The sequence below is a fragment of the Bombina bombina genome, chromosome 6 (genome assembly GCF_027579735.1).
Source record: "Bombina bombina isolate aBomBom1 chromosome 6, aBomBom1.pri, whole genome shotgun sequence".
In the NCBI taxonomy this organism is placed as follows: domain Eukaryota; kingdom Metazoa; phylum Chordata; class Amphibia; order Anura; family Bombinatoridae; genus Bombina; species Bombina bombina.
The window spans coordinates 93,620,285-93,634,552 of NC_069504.1; the positions used below are offsets into that span (position 1 = coordinate 93,620,285).

At 36.5% G+C, this 14,268-nt stretch overlaps 1 protein-coding gene across 1 annotated transcript in view; it reads left to right on the forward strand.

The window, feature by feature from the left end:
- The window catches only part of HGF (hepatocyte growth factor), a 244,420-nt gene that overhangs the window by 103,981 nt on the left and 126,171 nt on the right, over positions 1–14,268 (forward strand). The window lies entirely within an intron of this gene.

The window sequence follows — 14,268 nt, forward strand, 5'->3', positions numbered from 1 at the left end:
AAACCTAAAGTTTGTGAAAAAGTTAACAAATTGTTTTTTTATTTGATTGCATTTGGCGGTGAAATGGTGGCATCAAATATACCAAAATGTGCCTAGATCAATACTTTGGGTTGTCTACTAAAAAAAATAAAATAAAGTTAAGGCTCTATTTCTGCTTAAATGGAGTGATGACAAAAATGCTAAAAATGCTCTGGTCTTTTGGGGAAGTTTTAGTCTCAAAGGCCCAGTCCTTAATATAAACCAATAAATACATATATACATATGTATAGAAATACATTAATATATATTTATATACAAAAATATACTTATACTTGTGTTCCTATGGATCCCTATGTAAAAGCACTTTTTGCCCGTTATTTTTTTCTAACACCTGACATCTCATAAAGTTCATAACTTTTTATTGCAATTTTCAAAAAAATAAGTCTGAAGTCGCAGTAATCATTGTAGTGTAAATCATGATTGCACTCATGTGGTTGCATTTTCTTTCAACTTGTAATACGAACAGAATTTAAATTGTGTGGAAAAGGCAGTAAAAACCTGATATCGCAAACAATAGAGTGCCACTTGTAATCTAGCCCTTAGCGTCCATTTTATTAAGTACACATTTTTATACTGGATTATACCTCTTTTTGCCCCAGAGTATAATGCTTGTGAGATATTCCTCTATCAGACCAAACTTGGCCAGTAGTCTTCTTATCCCAGCATCAAGTGGAATGATAGGAAATATCCCAGAGCAGAGAGAGTTTGTAAAATGAGGTAAGCAGTACTCACAGTAAGCAGGGTAGTCCTTAGCGGCAACAGGAAGACAATCCAGCAGTATAGCAGTTCAGGGGTAAACCAATAGAAGGAACAGGAACAAGCTGGAGTCAGCAACAAAAAGAAATCCAGCAGTATAACAGTTCAGGGGTAAACCAATAGAAGGGCCAGACAGGCAGAGTTCAGTAACAGTATAGCAATCCAACAGTTCAGGAGTTAAGCAGACAGAGTGGTCAGACAGGCAGAGTTCATAAACAGTATAGCAATCCAGCAGTTCAGGGGTTAAAGAGATATTCCAGCTCAAATTTTTTATTTATTTATTACAAAGAACTCACACATTTGTTTTTAAAGAGATATATATCAAACAACTTAGTGATACTTAATATATTGTTTCCACTTACACAAAATGGATTTTGGAAGTCCTCACAACAAGTTTAAAAAACGCTTGTCATGAAAAAACTTGTTTTCAGTCTTGTGTAGGCTGCTGACGTTGTCCAATCATTTTTAGAATCTAAATTAGTCACTGATAGACAGAGTGCATGCAAGCTCATCCTCATTTGCTATTTTCTACCAGTAAGTGGTAGGGAGGTGTCTGATCTTCATCAAAAGGCTTTTTTTATTGAATATTTTTATTTATTAAAATGGTATTAATGCAAACAGTCACATCTAAATACACATGAAGCACAAAAAAAATAATACACGGCTGATGAAAATGCTGAAGATCTGAACCTGATCAACAAACACTCTCCAGAGCTCTATAGTAATCGACTGGTAACGGGACACCAAGCCGCTAGTAAAAGAGTAATTTCACAGTTATATACCTATATTTTATTTTTCATATTTCAATTATCCTTTCACTGGTGACTTGGTGTGCGGTTACCACTCAATTACTATAGAGCTCTGGAGAGTGTTTGTTGAGGTTCAGCTCTTCAGAATTTTCATCAGCCGTGTATTTTTTTGTGTGTGCTGCGTGTGTATTTAGACATGTGATTGTTTGCATTAATACATTTTTAATAAATAAAAATATTCATAACTAAATATAAAATTAATTTCCAGATATCCGTGTTTGAGAACTTCCAAAACGCTATATAGAAATTAACAGCTAGATTTGGAGTTTGGCGGCCAAGGGGGTGCGTTAGCTACGCGGGCTTTTTTCTGGCCGCACCATAAAAATAACTCTGGTATCGAGAGTCCAAAAAAATGCTGCGTTAGGCTCCAAAAAAGGAGCGTAGAGCATTTTTACCGCAAATGCAACTCTCGATACCAGAGTTGCTTACGGACGCGGCCAGCCTCAAAAACGTGCTCGTGCACGATTCCCCCATAGGAAACAATGGGGCTGTTTGAGCTGAAAAAAAACCTAACACCTGCAAAAAAGCCGCGTTCAGCTCCTAACGCAGCCCCATTGTTTCCTATGGGGAAACACTTCCTACGTCTGCACCTAACACCCTAACATGTACCCCAAGTCTAAACACCCCTAACCTTACACTTATTAACCCCTAATCTGCCGCCCCCGCTATCGCTGACCCCTGCATTATATTATTAACCCCTAATCTGCCGCTCCGTAAACCGCCGCAACTTACATTATCCCTATGTACCCCTAATCTGCTGCCCATAACACCGCCGACCCCAATATTATATTTATTAACCCCTAATCTGCCCCCCTCAACGTCGCCGACACCTGCCTACACTGATTAACCCCTAATCTGCCGAGCGGACCGCACCGCTACTATAATAAATGTATTAACCCCTAATCCGCATCACTAACCCTATCATAAATAGTATTAACCCCTAATCTGCCCTCCCTAACATCGCCGACACCTAACTTCAATTATTAACCCCTAATCTGCCGAGCGGAGCTCACCGCTACTATAATAAATGGATTAACCCCTAAAGCTAAGTCTAACCCTAACACTAACACCCCCCTAAGTTAAATATAATTTACATCTAACGAAATTAATTATTTCTTATTAAATAAATTATTCCTATTTAAAGCTAAATACTTACCTGTAAAATAAATCCTAATATAGCTACAATATAAATTATAATTATATTGTAGCTATTTTAGGATTAATATTTATTTTACAGGCAACTTTGTATTTATTTTAACCAGATACAATAGCTATTAAATAGTTAAGAACTATTTAATAGTTACCTAGTTAAAATAATAACAAAATTACCTGTAAAATAAATCCTAACCTAAGTTATAATTAAACCTAACACTACCCTATCAATAAATTAATTAAATAAAATACCTACAATTACCTACAATAAAACCTAACACTACACTATCAATAAATAAATTAAATACAATTCCTACAAATAACTACAATGAAATAAACTAACTAAAGTACAAAAAATAAAAAAGAACTAAGTTACAAAAAATAAAAAAATATTTACAAACATCAGAAAAATATTACAACAATTTTAAACTAATTACACCTACTCTAAGCCCCCTAATAAAATAACAAAGACCCCCAAAATAAAAAAATGCCCTACCCTATTCTAAATTAATAAAGTTAAAAGCTCTTTTACCTTACCAGCCCTGAACAGGGCCCTTTGCGGGGCATGCCCCAAGAAAATCAGCTCTTTTGCCTGTAAAAAAAACCATATAATACCCCCCCCCCCAACATTACAACCCACCACCCACATACCCCTAATCTAACCCAAACCCCCCTTAAATAAACCTAACACTAAGCCCCTGAAGATCTTCCTACCTTGTCTTCACCTCAACAGGTATCACCGATCCGTCCTGGCATCCGGTGCTGAAGAGGTCCAGAAGAGGCTCCAAAGTCTTCCTCCTATCCGGCAAGAAGAGGACATCCGGACCGGCAAACATCTTCATCCAAGCGGCATCTTCTATCTTCTTCCATCCGGTGCGGAGCGGGTCCATCTTGAAGCAGCCGACGCGGATCCATCCTCTTCTTTCGGCGTCTCCCGACGAATGACGGTTCCTTTAAGGGACGTCATCCAAGATGGCGTCCCTCGAATTCCGATTGGCTGATAGGATTCTATCAGCCAATCGGAATTAAGGTAAGAATATTCTGATTGGCTGATGGAATCAGCCAATCAGAATCAAGTTCAATCCGATTGGCTGATCCAATCAGCCAATCAGATTGAGCTCGCATTCTATTGGCTGTTCCGATCAGCCAATAGAATGCGAGCTCAATCTGATTGGCTGATTGGATCAGCCAATCGGATTGAACTTGATTCTGATTGGCTGATTCCATCAGCCAATCAGAATATTCTTACCTTAATTCCGATTGGCTGATAGAATCCTATCAGCCAATCGGAATTCGAGGGACGCCATCTTGGATGACGTCCCTTAAAGGAACCGTCATTCGTCGGGAGACGCCGAAAGAAGAGGATGGATCCGCGTCGGCTGCTTCAAGATGAACCCGCTCCGCACCGGATGGAAGAAGATAGAAGATGCCGCTTGGATGAAGATGTTTGCCGGTCCGGATGTCCTCTTCTTGCCGGATAGGAGGAAGACTTTGGAGCCTCTTCTGGACCTCTTCAGCACCGGATGCCAGGACGGATCGGTGATACCTGTTGAGGTGAAGACAAGGTAGGACGATCTTCAGGGGCTTAGTGTTAGGTTTATTTAAGAGGGTTTTGGGTTAGATTAGGGGTATGTGGGTGGTGGGTTGTAATGTTGGGGGGGGTATTATATGTTTTTTTTTACAGGCAAAAGAGCTGATTTTCTTGGGGCATGCCCCGCAAAGGGCCCTGTTCAGGGCTGGTAAGGTAAAAGAGCTTTTAACTTTATTAATTTTAGAATAGGGTAGGGCATTTCTTCTGTTAAGTGTGATCAGTCCACGGGTCATCATTACTTCTGGGATATTACTCCTCCCCAACAGGAAGTGCAAGAGGATTCACCCAGCAGAGCTGCATATAGCTCCTCCCCTCTACGTCACTCCCAGTCATTCTCTTGCACCCAACGACTAGATAGGATGTGTGAGAGGACTATGGTGATTATACTTAGTTTTATATCTTCAATCAAAAGTTTGTTATTTTAAAATAGCACCGGAGTGTGTTATTATCTCTCTGGCAGAGTTTGAAGAAGAATCTACCAGAGTTTTTGTTATGATTTTAGCCGGAGTAGTTAAGATCATATTGCTGTTTCTCGGCCATCTGAGGAGAGGTAAACTTCAGATCAGGGGACAGCGGGCAGATGAATCTGCGTAGAGGTATGTAGCAGTTTTTATTTTCTGACAATGGAATTGATGAGAAAATCCTGCCATACCGATATAATGTCATGTATGTATACTTTACACTTCAGTATTCTGGGGAATGGTACTTCACTAGAATTACACTGTAAGAAATACATAAAGCTGTTTAATAACTAGAGATTATGTTTAACGTTTTTGCTGGAATGTAAAATCGTTTTCATTTACTGAGGTACTGAGTGAATAAATGTTTGGGCACTATTTTTCCACTTGGCAGTTGCTTAATCTGTTTTCTGACAGTTTCTGTTCTCCCTCACTGCTATGTGTGAGGGGGAGGGGCCGTTTTTTTTTGGCGCTTTTACTAAGCATCAAATATTTCAGTCAGCAACTCATTGTATTCCCTGCATGATCCGGTTCATCTCTACAGAGCTTAGGGGTCTTCAAAACTTATTTTGAGGGAGGTAATTTCTCTCAGCAGAGCTGTGAGAATTATAGTTTGACTGAGATAAAAAACGTTTATTCTGTAATTTGTTTCCTGTTTTCAGAATTTGTTATCTTTGCTAATGGGATTAAACCTTTGCTAAAGTTGTGTTATTTACAAGGATTGAGGCTATAACTGTTTCAATTTATTAATTTTCAACTGTCATAGATCTTCTGTGCTTCTTAAAGGCACAGTACGTTTTAATATTATTCTAATTGAATTGTATTTCCAAGTTACAAGTTTATTTGCTAGTGTGTTAAACATGTCTGATTCAGAGGATGAAACCTGTTACCAGAAGGATTTACCATAAGATATGGCGTAAATACCTATATTGGTGTGAATCCAAAGGTTACTCTTGGAGTAAGGTTAGGATTCCTAGGATATTGTCTTTTCTACAAGAAGGTTTAGAAAAGGGTTTATCTGCTAGTTCATTAAAGGGGCAGATCTCAGCTCTGTCCATTCTGTTACACAAACGTCTGTCAGAAGTTCCTGACGTCCAGGCTTTTTGTCAGGCTTTGGCCAGGATTAAGCCTGTGTTTAAAACTGTTGCTCCACCATGGAGTTTAAACCTTGTTCTTAATGTTTTACAGGGCGTTCCGTTTGAACCCCTTCATTCCATTGATATAAAGTTGTTATCTTGGAAAGTTCTATTTTTAATGGCTATTTCCTCGGCTCGAAGAGTCTCTGAATTATCAGCCTTACATTGTGATTCTCCTTATTTGATTTTTCATTCGGATAAGGTAGTCCTGCGTGCTAAACCTGGGTTCTTACCTAAGGTAGTTACTAACAGGAATATCAATCAAGAGATTGTTGTTCCTTCTTTATGCCCAAATCCTTCTTCAAAGAAGGAACGTCTACTGCACAACCTGGATGTAGTCCGTGCTCTAAAATTTTACTTACAGGCAACTAAGGAATTTCGACAAACGTCTTCTCTGTTTGTCATTTACTCTGGGCAGAGGAGAGGTCAAAAAGCTTCCGCTACCTCTCTTTCTTTTTGGCTTCGTAGCATAATTCGTTTAGCTTATGAGACTGCTGGACAGCAGCCTCCTGAAAGAATTACAGCTCATTCTACTAGAGCTGTGGCTTCCACTTGGGCCTTCAAGAATGAGGCCTCTGTTGAACAGATTTGCAAGGCTGCAACTTGGTCTTCGCTTCATACTTTTTCCAAATTTTACAAATTTGACACTTTTGCTTCATCGGAGGCTATTTTTGGGAGAAAGGTTCTTCAGGCAGTGGTTCCTTCTTTATAAAGAGCCTGCCTATCCCTCCCGTCATCCGTGTACTTTTGCTTTGGTATTGGTATCCCAGAAGTAATGATGACCCGTGGACTGATCACACTTAACAGAAGAAAACATAATTTATGCTTACCTGATAAATTCCTTTCTTCTGTAGTGTGATCAGTCCACGGCCCGCCCTGTTTTTAAGGCAGGTAAATATTTTTTAATTTATACTCCAGTCACCACTTCACCCTTGGCTTTTCCTTTCTCGTTGGTCCTTGGTCGAATGACTGGGAGTGACGTAGAGGGGAGGAGCTATATGCAGCTCTGCTGGGTGAATCCTCTTGCACTTCCTGTTGGGGAGGAGTAATATCCCAGAAGTAATGATGACCCGTGGACTGATCACACTACAGAAGAAAGGAATTTATCAGGTAAGCATAAATTATGTTTTTTTTATTTTGGGGGTCTTTGTTATTTTATTAGGGGGCTTAGAGTAGGTGTAATTAGTTTAAAATTGTTGTAATATTTTTCTGATGTTTGTAAATATTTTTTTATTTTTTGTAACTTAGTTCTTTTTTATTTTTTGTACTTAAGTTAGTTTATTTCATTGTAGTTATTTGTAGGAATTGTATTTAATTTATTTATTGATAGTGTAGTGTTAGGTTTTATTGTAGGTAATTGTAGGTATTTTATTTAATTTATTTATTGATAGGGTAGTGTTAGGTTTAATTATAACTTAGGTTAGGATTTATTTTACAGGTAATTTTGTTATTATTTTAACTAGGTAACTATTAAATAGTTCTTAACTATTTAATAGCTATTGTACCTGGTTAAAATAAATACAAAGTTGCCTGTAAAATAAATATTAATCCTAAAATAGCTACAATATAATTATAATTTATATTGTAGCTATATTAGGATTTATTTTACAGGTAAGTATTTAGCTTTAAATAGGAATAATTTATTTAATAAGAGATAATTAATTTCGTTAGATGTAAATTATATTTAAATTAGGGGGGTGTTAGTGTTAGGGTTAGACTTAGCTTTAGGGGTTAATCCATTTATTATAGTAGCGGTGAGCTCCGGTCGGCAGATTAGGGGTTAATGTTTGAAGTTAGGTTTCGGCGATGTTAGGGAGGGCAGATTAGGGGTTAATACTATTTATGATAGGGTTAGTGAGGCGGATTAGGGGTTAATATCTTTATTATAGTAGCGCTCAGGTCCGCTCGGCAGATTAGGGGTTAATAAGTGTAGGCAGGTGTCGGCGACGTTGAGGGGGGCAGATTAGGGGTTAATAAATATAATATAGGGGTCGGCGGTGTTAGGGGCAGCAGATTAGGGGTACATAGCTATAATGTAGGTGGTGGCGCTTTGCGGTCGGCAGATTAGGGGTTAATTATTGTAAGTAGCTGGCGGCGACGTTGTGGGGGGCAGGTTAGGGGTTAATAAATATAATACAGGGGTCGGCGGGGTTAGGGGCAGCAGATTAGGGGTACATAGGGGATAACTTAGCTGGCGGCGCTTTGCGGTCGGAAGATTAGGGGTTAAAAAAAAAAACGAGTGGCGGCGATGTGGGGGGACCTCAGTTTAGGGTTACATAGGTAGTTTATGGGTGTTAGTGTACTTTAGGGTACAGTAGTTAAGAGCTTTATGAACCGGCGTTAGCCCAGAAAGCTCTTAACTCCTGCTTTTTTTCTGCGGCTGGAGTTTTGTCGTTAGAGCTCTAACGCTCACTTCAGAAAGGACTCTAAATACCGGAGTTAGGAAGATCCCATTGAAAAGATAGGATACGTAATTTACGTAAGGGGATCTGCGGTATGGAAAAGTCGCGGCTGAAAAGTGAGCGTTAGACCCTATTTTCAGTGACTCCAAATACCGGCGGTAGCCTAAAACCAGCGTTAGGAGCCTCTAACGCTGGTTTTCACGGCTACAGCCAAACTCTAAATCTAGGCCCTAGTGTCTCGCAGTTCCCAACATGAAGCAGCGAGCTGGCAAACTACGAAGAGGAACAAAGTTGTGCGGTTTTGTAATGATGTCATCAATGCACTGCGCATGCACAGTCGATGCTCGCTAATGACGCTAGTTCACAATGCGCATTCATGGTCGTATATCAATACGATCCAGAGCATTGGCTGAGGTTAATGGGGAAAAAAAGGCAGTGAGCTTGATAGATAGGCCCCAAAGTGTGAAAACTACATATTTACATAAAACAATTGGAAGGCTTGCATCTTTGCTTTAAAACACAAATGTTTAGAATGTGTAACTTATTCTGATATTTTTAGGGAATACATATTGCTCCCTTTTATGTTACAGTTATATGAAATTGATGGAGTAGAGTACTCAGATAATTGTGTAAATATTTTTTTCTCTTTGTGCCACTGACTTGGCCCTATTGCTTACAATGGAGTTCTCCAGCAAGCAGACAGTGAACTTTTGTAGCATGACTACGGGCTGGTTTTTGTCTCCAAAGTGATGTGTATGTGAAACATTATATATGTTATTTCTGCAGTGATACTTGCTTTTTTGAATAATGAATGCCAATATTCCACACGCTTTTCATCCATATTTTCCATTACACTTGAGTTTGATAGTGAAGTTGCACACCTGGCTCACTCTCATTTTATTCCTGAATAGAATACAGATGGTGATGGCACATACATGAATATGCCTTTCCTGATTGGCTCATTGACCATACCAATTAGAACATTTAATTTTCTGCACTTGTGTGTCCTTTTAATCTCCTTTTGAGTTTAATGCTCATTTAAGGTTACCAGTTAATTATATATATATATATATATATATATATATATATATATATATATATATATATATATATATATATATATAACTAATATGTATCATAATAATGTTATTTTTGTAGTAATGTATTACAAAACTAGCATTTTATTTCAATTACATACACACATATATAGTTTATACATTAAGGAAGACTTCCCCCCCCCCCCAATATTCTATTTTACCTTTAGCTTGTGGTCAATCTACAATACTTCGTAATGCTGCTGTCTTGCTGTCAATAAAGATTGTTTAATATGATTGCACCTTCTAAAATAAAGTATAAAGAATTAAAAACACAGTTCTCAAATTGGTTTTGTCTGTAAAGAGTTGTCATGTAAGTTTGAGCAGCGTCCACTCATCAAACAAGTTCATGAGTCATGAGACACTGATTGAACCTTGACATGGCTTAACTGCGAACATACATTGTAGAGTACTGATTCACAGAATAAATAGCTGTCTACATTAACCAAACTCAAAACCACAAAAGAAGAAAGATTTAAGTTTGATATAATATATATATATATATATAGACACACATGAAAATATGACTATAGTTTACACAATAATGGGTAATGGGGGAAAAAGTTAATAGGAGAGAAAGAGATTGTTACCCACTTAAGATTAAATATAGAAAAAAATGACTTTCTTAATACTCCATTGTAACTTCTTACTAGTCCAGGACTAGTGGACTAGCAGATAACTAGTAGATTTTTCCTACCTTGTTTATATGGAACGGTTTAATTTCTGAATCTGCCATTTCTGTCCTTGGTTTTGTATTGTAAAAAATGTATATGTGTGTCCAAGAAAGTAGTGTGTATGTAGTGAGTGTGTTTATGTAATTTATATATAAATATATATGCTACAAGATGCTGCATGAACTCACTACCCTCCAGGGTACAGCACTGTACAGACTCCCCAAAACCTCTTCTACCAAATCACTATTGAGCATTTCTTGATGCATTTCATATGTATTTCATCATTCAAACTTTATATTTTAGCAACCATTGATCATTGTTTTCACCAAACAAGAAAAGCACCTACCAATAACATCTATTTGAATACCAAAGATAGATAGATAGATAGATAGATAGATAGATAGATAGATAAATAGATAGATAGTTGGTCAGTATCACAGATGAAGATTTTTCTATTTTTTTTTTAAAGTAATCACATAGACATTGATTGAAATAAATGCAATCCATAAACTCTTAAATGGTCATTAAAGTAAAACTTTAACTTGCGTGATTCAGATAGGGCATACAATTTTAAACAACTATCCAACTTACTTCTGTTTTCAAATGTATTTAATTAATGTGTATCCTTTGTTGAAAAGCATACCTAGGTAGGGTCAGGAGCAGCAATGCACTACTGGGAGCTAGCTGCTGATTGGTGGCTGCACACATTTGCCTCTTGTCATTGGCTGCTGATTGGTTGCTGCACATGTTTGTCTCTTCTCATTGCCTCAACCGATTTGTTCAGCTAGCTCCCAGTAGTGAATTGCTGCTCTCTTAACAAAGGATACCAAGCAAATAAAGCAATTTTGATAATAAAAGTAATTTGAAAGTTGTATGCTCTATCTAATTCATGCAAGTAAAAAATTGTGTTTCACGTCTATTTAATGTAGTATTGTAATTGCAGTATCACATTTCAACTTTTTTTTTTTCACAAAATTTTAGGGGTGTGCTGCTTACACTTTTCTGTTAGAGAACAGCTGCACGGTTGTTATTTCCTTTATTTTTATGTGTTCTTATGTTTTAATAAATCAATTCTAAAATATTCCTGACAAAATAAGTTGTCTAACCACCTCCTGTATCTCATAATTACAGCCTTAATTTCTTTATATATATAAAAAAAATCATTATACAAAATATTAGTTTTTCTTTCCCGAATCACTACAGCTGCAGGCTCATGAGACTGTGTGGATGTCATGCTTTGTAATAAAAGTTACAGGCAGAAATTACTATTTTGCTATGAAATTGCTTTGCGGTTAGGAGGAGAGCCTGTTTTTACCGTGCTATTTTGAATATAAACTTGATTTTTAATCAAGTTTTGACAACAGGAGGTCATTCCCCCAAAAAGCTTTGCTTATAAAAAATGACTGGTATCTCAATAAAAAATCATCACACCATATACTATAACGCCACTTTGTCATTATATTATAACCATAAATTAGTAGAGCGCCAACAGAATTTTAGTTAAAAGGGGAATTCTTCTCAAAAAAAGTTTCTACCATCCAAATAACATTATTTAACATGTTTTTTTTTTTTTGTTTTTTTTAAATTAATGTATTTATTTAATTTTTGCATGAAATTTGTTATTTCTACCATAAAGGTGGCTATACCTGGACCATAAAGGGCTATATTACAAGTGGATTGCAAAATATCGCTTTTGCAAAAGCGATATTTGTGCTCCACTGAGTAATACCAGTGCACGCAAATGTACGCTGGTATTACAAGTTAGGTGCAATGTGAACACGACCTCGCATTCGTATTGCACAGAAGCTTTGCCCTCACGAGAGATCGCTTCCATAATCTCAAGAAATGAGAACTAGTGCAGCGAAGGGGGTAAATCGTGCTGCGATGGGAAGCAGATTGTAAATATATATGTATATAAATATATACATATTTAATTATGCATTTATATGTGTATAGACATATTAACATGTAAATATATATGTATATAAGCATATACATATATATTTACAGGGAACACATAGTTCCTATAGACCGCAATGTAAAGGAACTTTTCAGTGCCGTTTTTTTTTTTTTTTAAATCCCACACCCGCCAACTTCAACCCCTAAAAACTGCTTAGTGCAGTTTTTTTTTGAAAAAATATACTTTTATTTTTATTAGGACCTCACGTAATAATTTAGGACAATTGGGGGACATTGAAAAAATTAACCTCTAGTTAATTTTTTGAGCGCTAATTGATACCACAAGCTTGCAGTAGCAATAACCAGCCCTTTGTAAAGGCTGGTTATTTATTGTGTGCCCGTAAACAGGAAAATTTGCCCGTTTACGGGTGCGTGTTCAATTATTTTTACACTTGTCATCTAGCCCATAATGTTATAGATAGATAGACAGACTTATATATTGTTCCTTGCAGATAGGAATAGGGGAAACCTATAAAATATTATGTATTCAATTAAATACAATAATAGTGTACTCAAAATACAATATTTAGGTAACGTTTGGTCATTTCATTGTTCATTCAGGTTAGTTTCATTTAATTTTTGTTAATGTCATTAGAAGAAAATAACATAATCTGACTTTCAGACACTTAAAAGGGAATCTCAAATCACTAATATATTCATTAAGAGTTAAATTTTGTTACGCTGTTTTCTTAAAATGTGATCAATAATTTGTGCTGCTTTCAGAAATATTGAAGGGAAATAGAAATAGATTAAAGGGAAATATCATGATGTATAATGCATCTCTGTATCTGCAAAAGGATGAGTAAGGAATGCATCTGTAACTAAGAATAAGGAATGGAAAAAACCTGAAACAAACTACAAATATATCACAAGTTTTGAATGTTCTGTTAAGACATTTTTCTGTGAAGGCAAATAATTTAACGTTTGTTATTAATGTGAATAAATAATTATTCACTCGATTTATCTGGAGTTTTAGAAGTAATAGTCATTTTGAAGATTCATGAATGGTTTTAATTGGCTTTGAAGGTTGTCTTAGAATGGTCTATATTAGTGGAAAAACCATCTAGATACACACACAATTATGTAGGTACTAGTTGGTAAGTCTGCCCAGAGGGCAGTCTATGTGTTGTAAATATAAAAAAATAAAAAATAGAACAACAGAAAAAAATAAACATATTATCCAAAATAAAAAAAAATTCAACCTAATCCCTTTGAAAATAAAAAGCCCCCAAAATAAAAACACCCCCTAATCTAATGCTAAACTACCAATAGCCTTTAAAAGGGCTTTTTGTAGGCATTGCCCTAAGTTAAACAGCAATTTTACAGCTACAAAAAACTTTCTAAGTCCCCCCTAACAGTAAAACCCACCTCCCACCAACCCCCCCAAAATAAATAAACCTAACACTAAAAAAAATAAACTACCCATTGCCCTGAAAAGGGCATTTGTATGGGCATTGCCCTTAAAAGGGCAATGAGCTCTTTTGCTGCCCCTAAAATAGCATTAAGCTCTTTTAAGAAGTGCCCATAACCCTAATCTAAAAAAAACCAAACCCCCAAATTTTTTAAAAAAAACCTGTCTAACCCCCCAAAATTAAAAAAAATAAACCTATGTTTAAATTAAGCTAACATTACAGAAAATAAAAAAATCTAATATTACAGAAAATAAAAAACAAAATTATTAAACTTTAAAAAATTAAACCTTATCCCTATGAAAATAAAAAAGCCCCTCCTAAATAAAAACACCCCCTAATCTAAGAATAAACTACCTATAGCCCTTAAAAGGGCTTTTTGTAGGGCATTGCGCTAAATAAATCAGCTCTTTTACATTAAAAATAAAGTCCCTCCTAACAGTAAAACCCACCACCCACTAAACCCCCAAAAATAAAAAACCTAACACTAAAAAAACTAAACTATCCATTGCCCTAAAAAGGGCATTTGTATGGGCATTGCCCTTAAAAGGGCTTTCAGCTCTTTTGTTGCCCATCCCTAATCTAAAAAAATTTTTTTTTTTAAAAAAAAACCTAAGTCTAACCCCCCAGGTTGATACTCACGGTTGCTGAAGTCCGGCAGATAAGGTCCTCTTCAAGGCGTTGAAGTCTTCTTTCAGGCGGCCGACATCTTCTTCCAAGTGAGGACCTCTTCTTTCCTCATCCAAGACAGCGGAACTGAAGACCGGCGACAGCGGAACTGAAGACCCG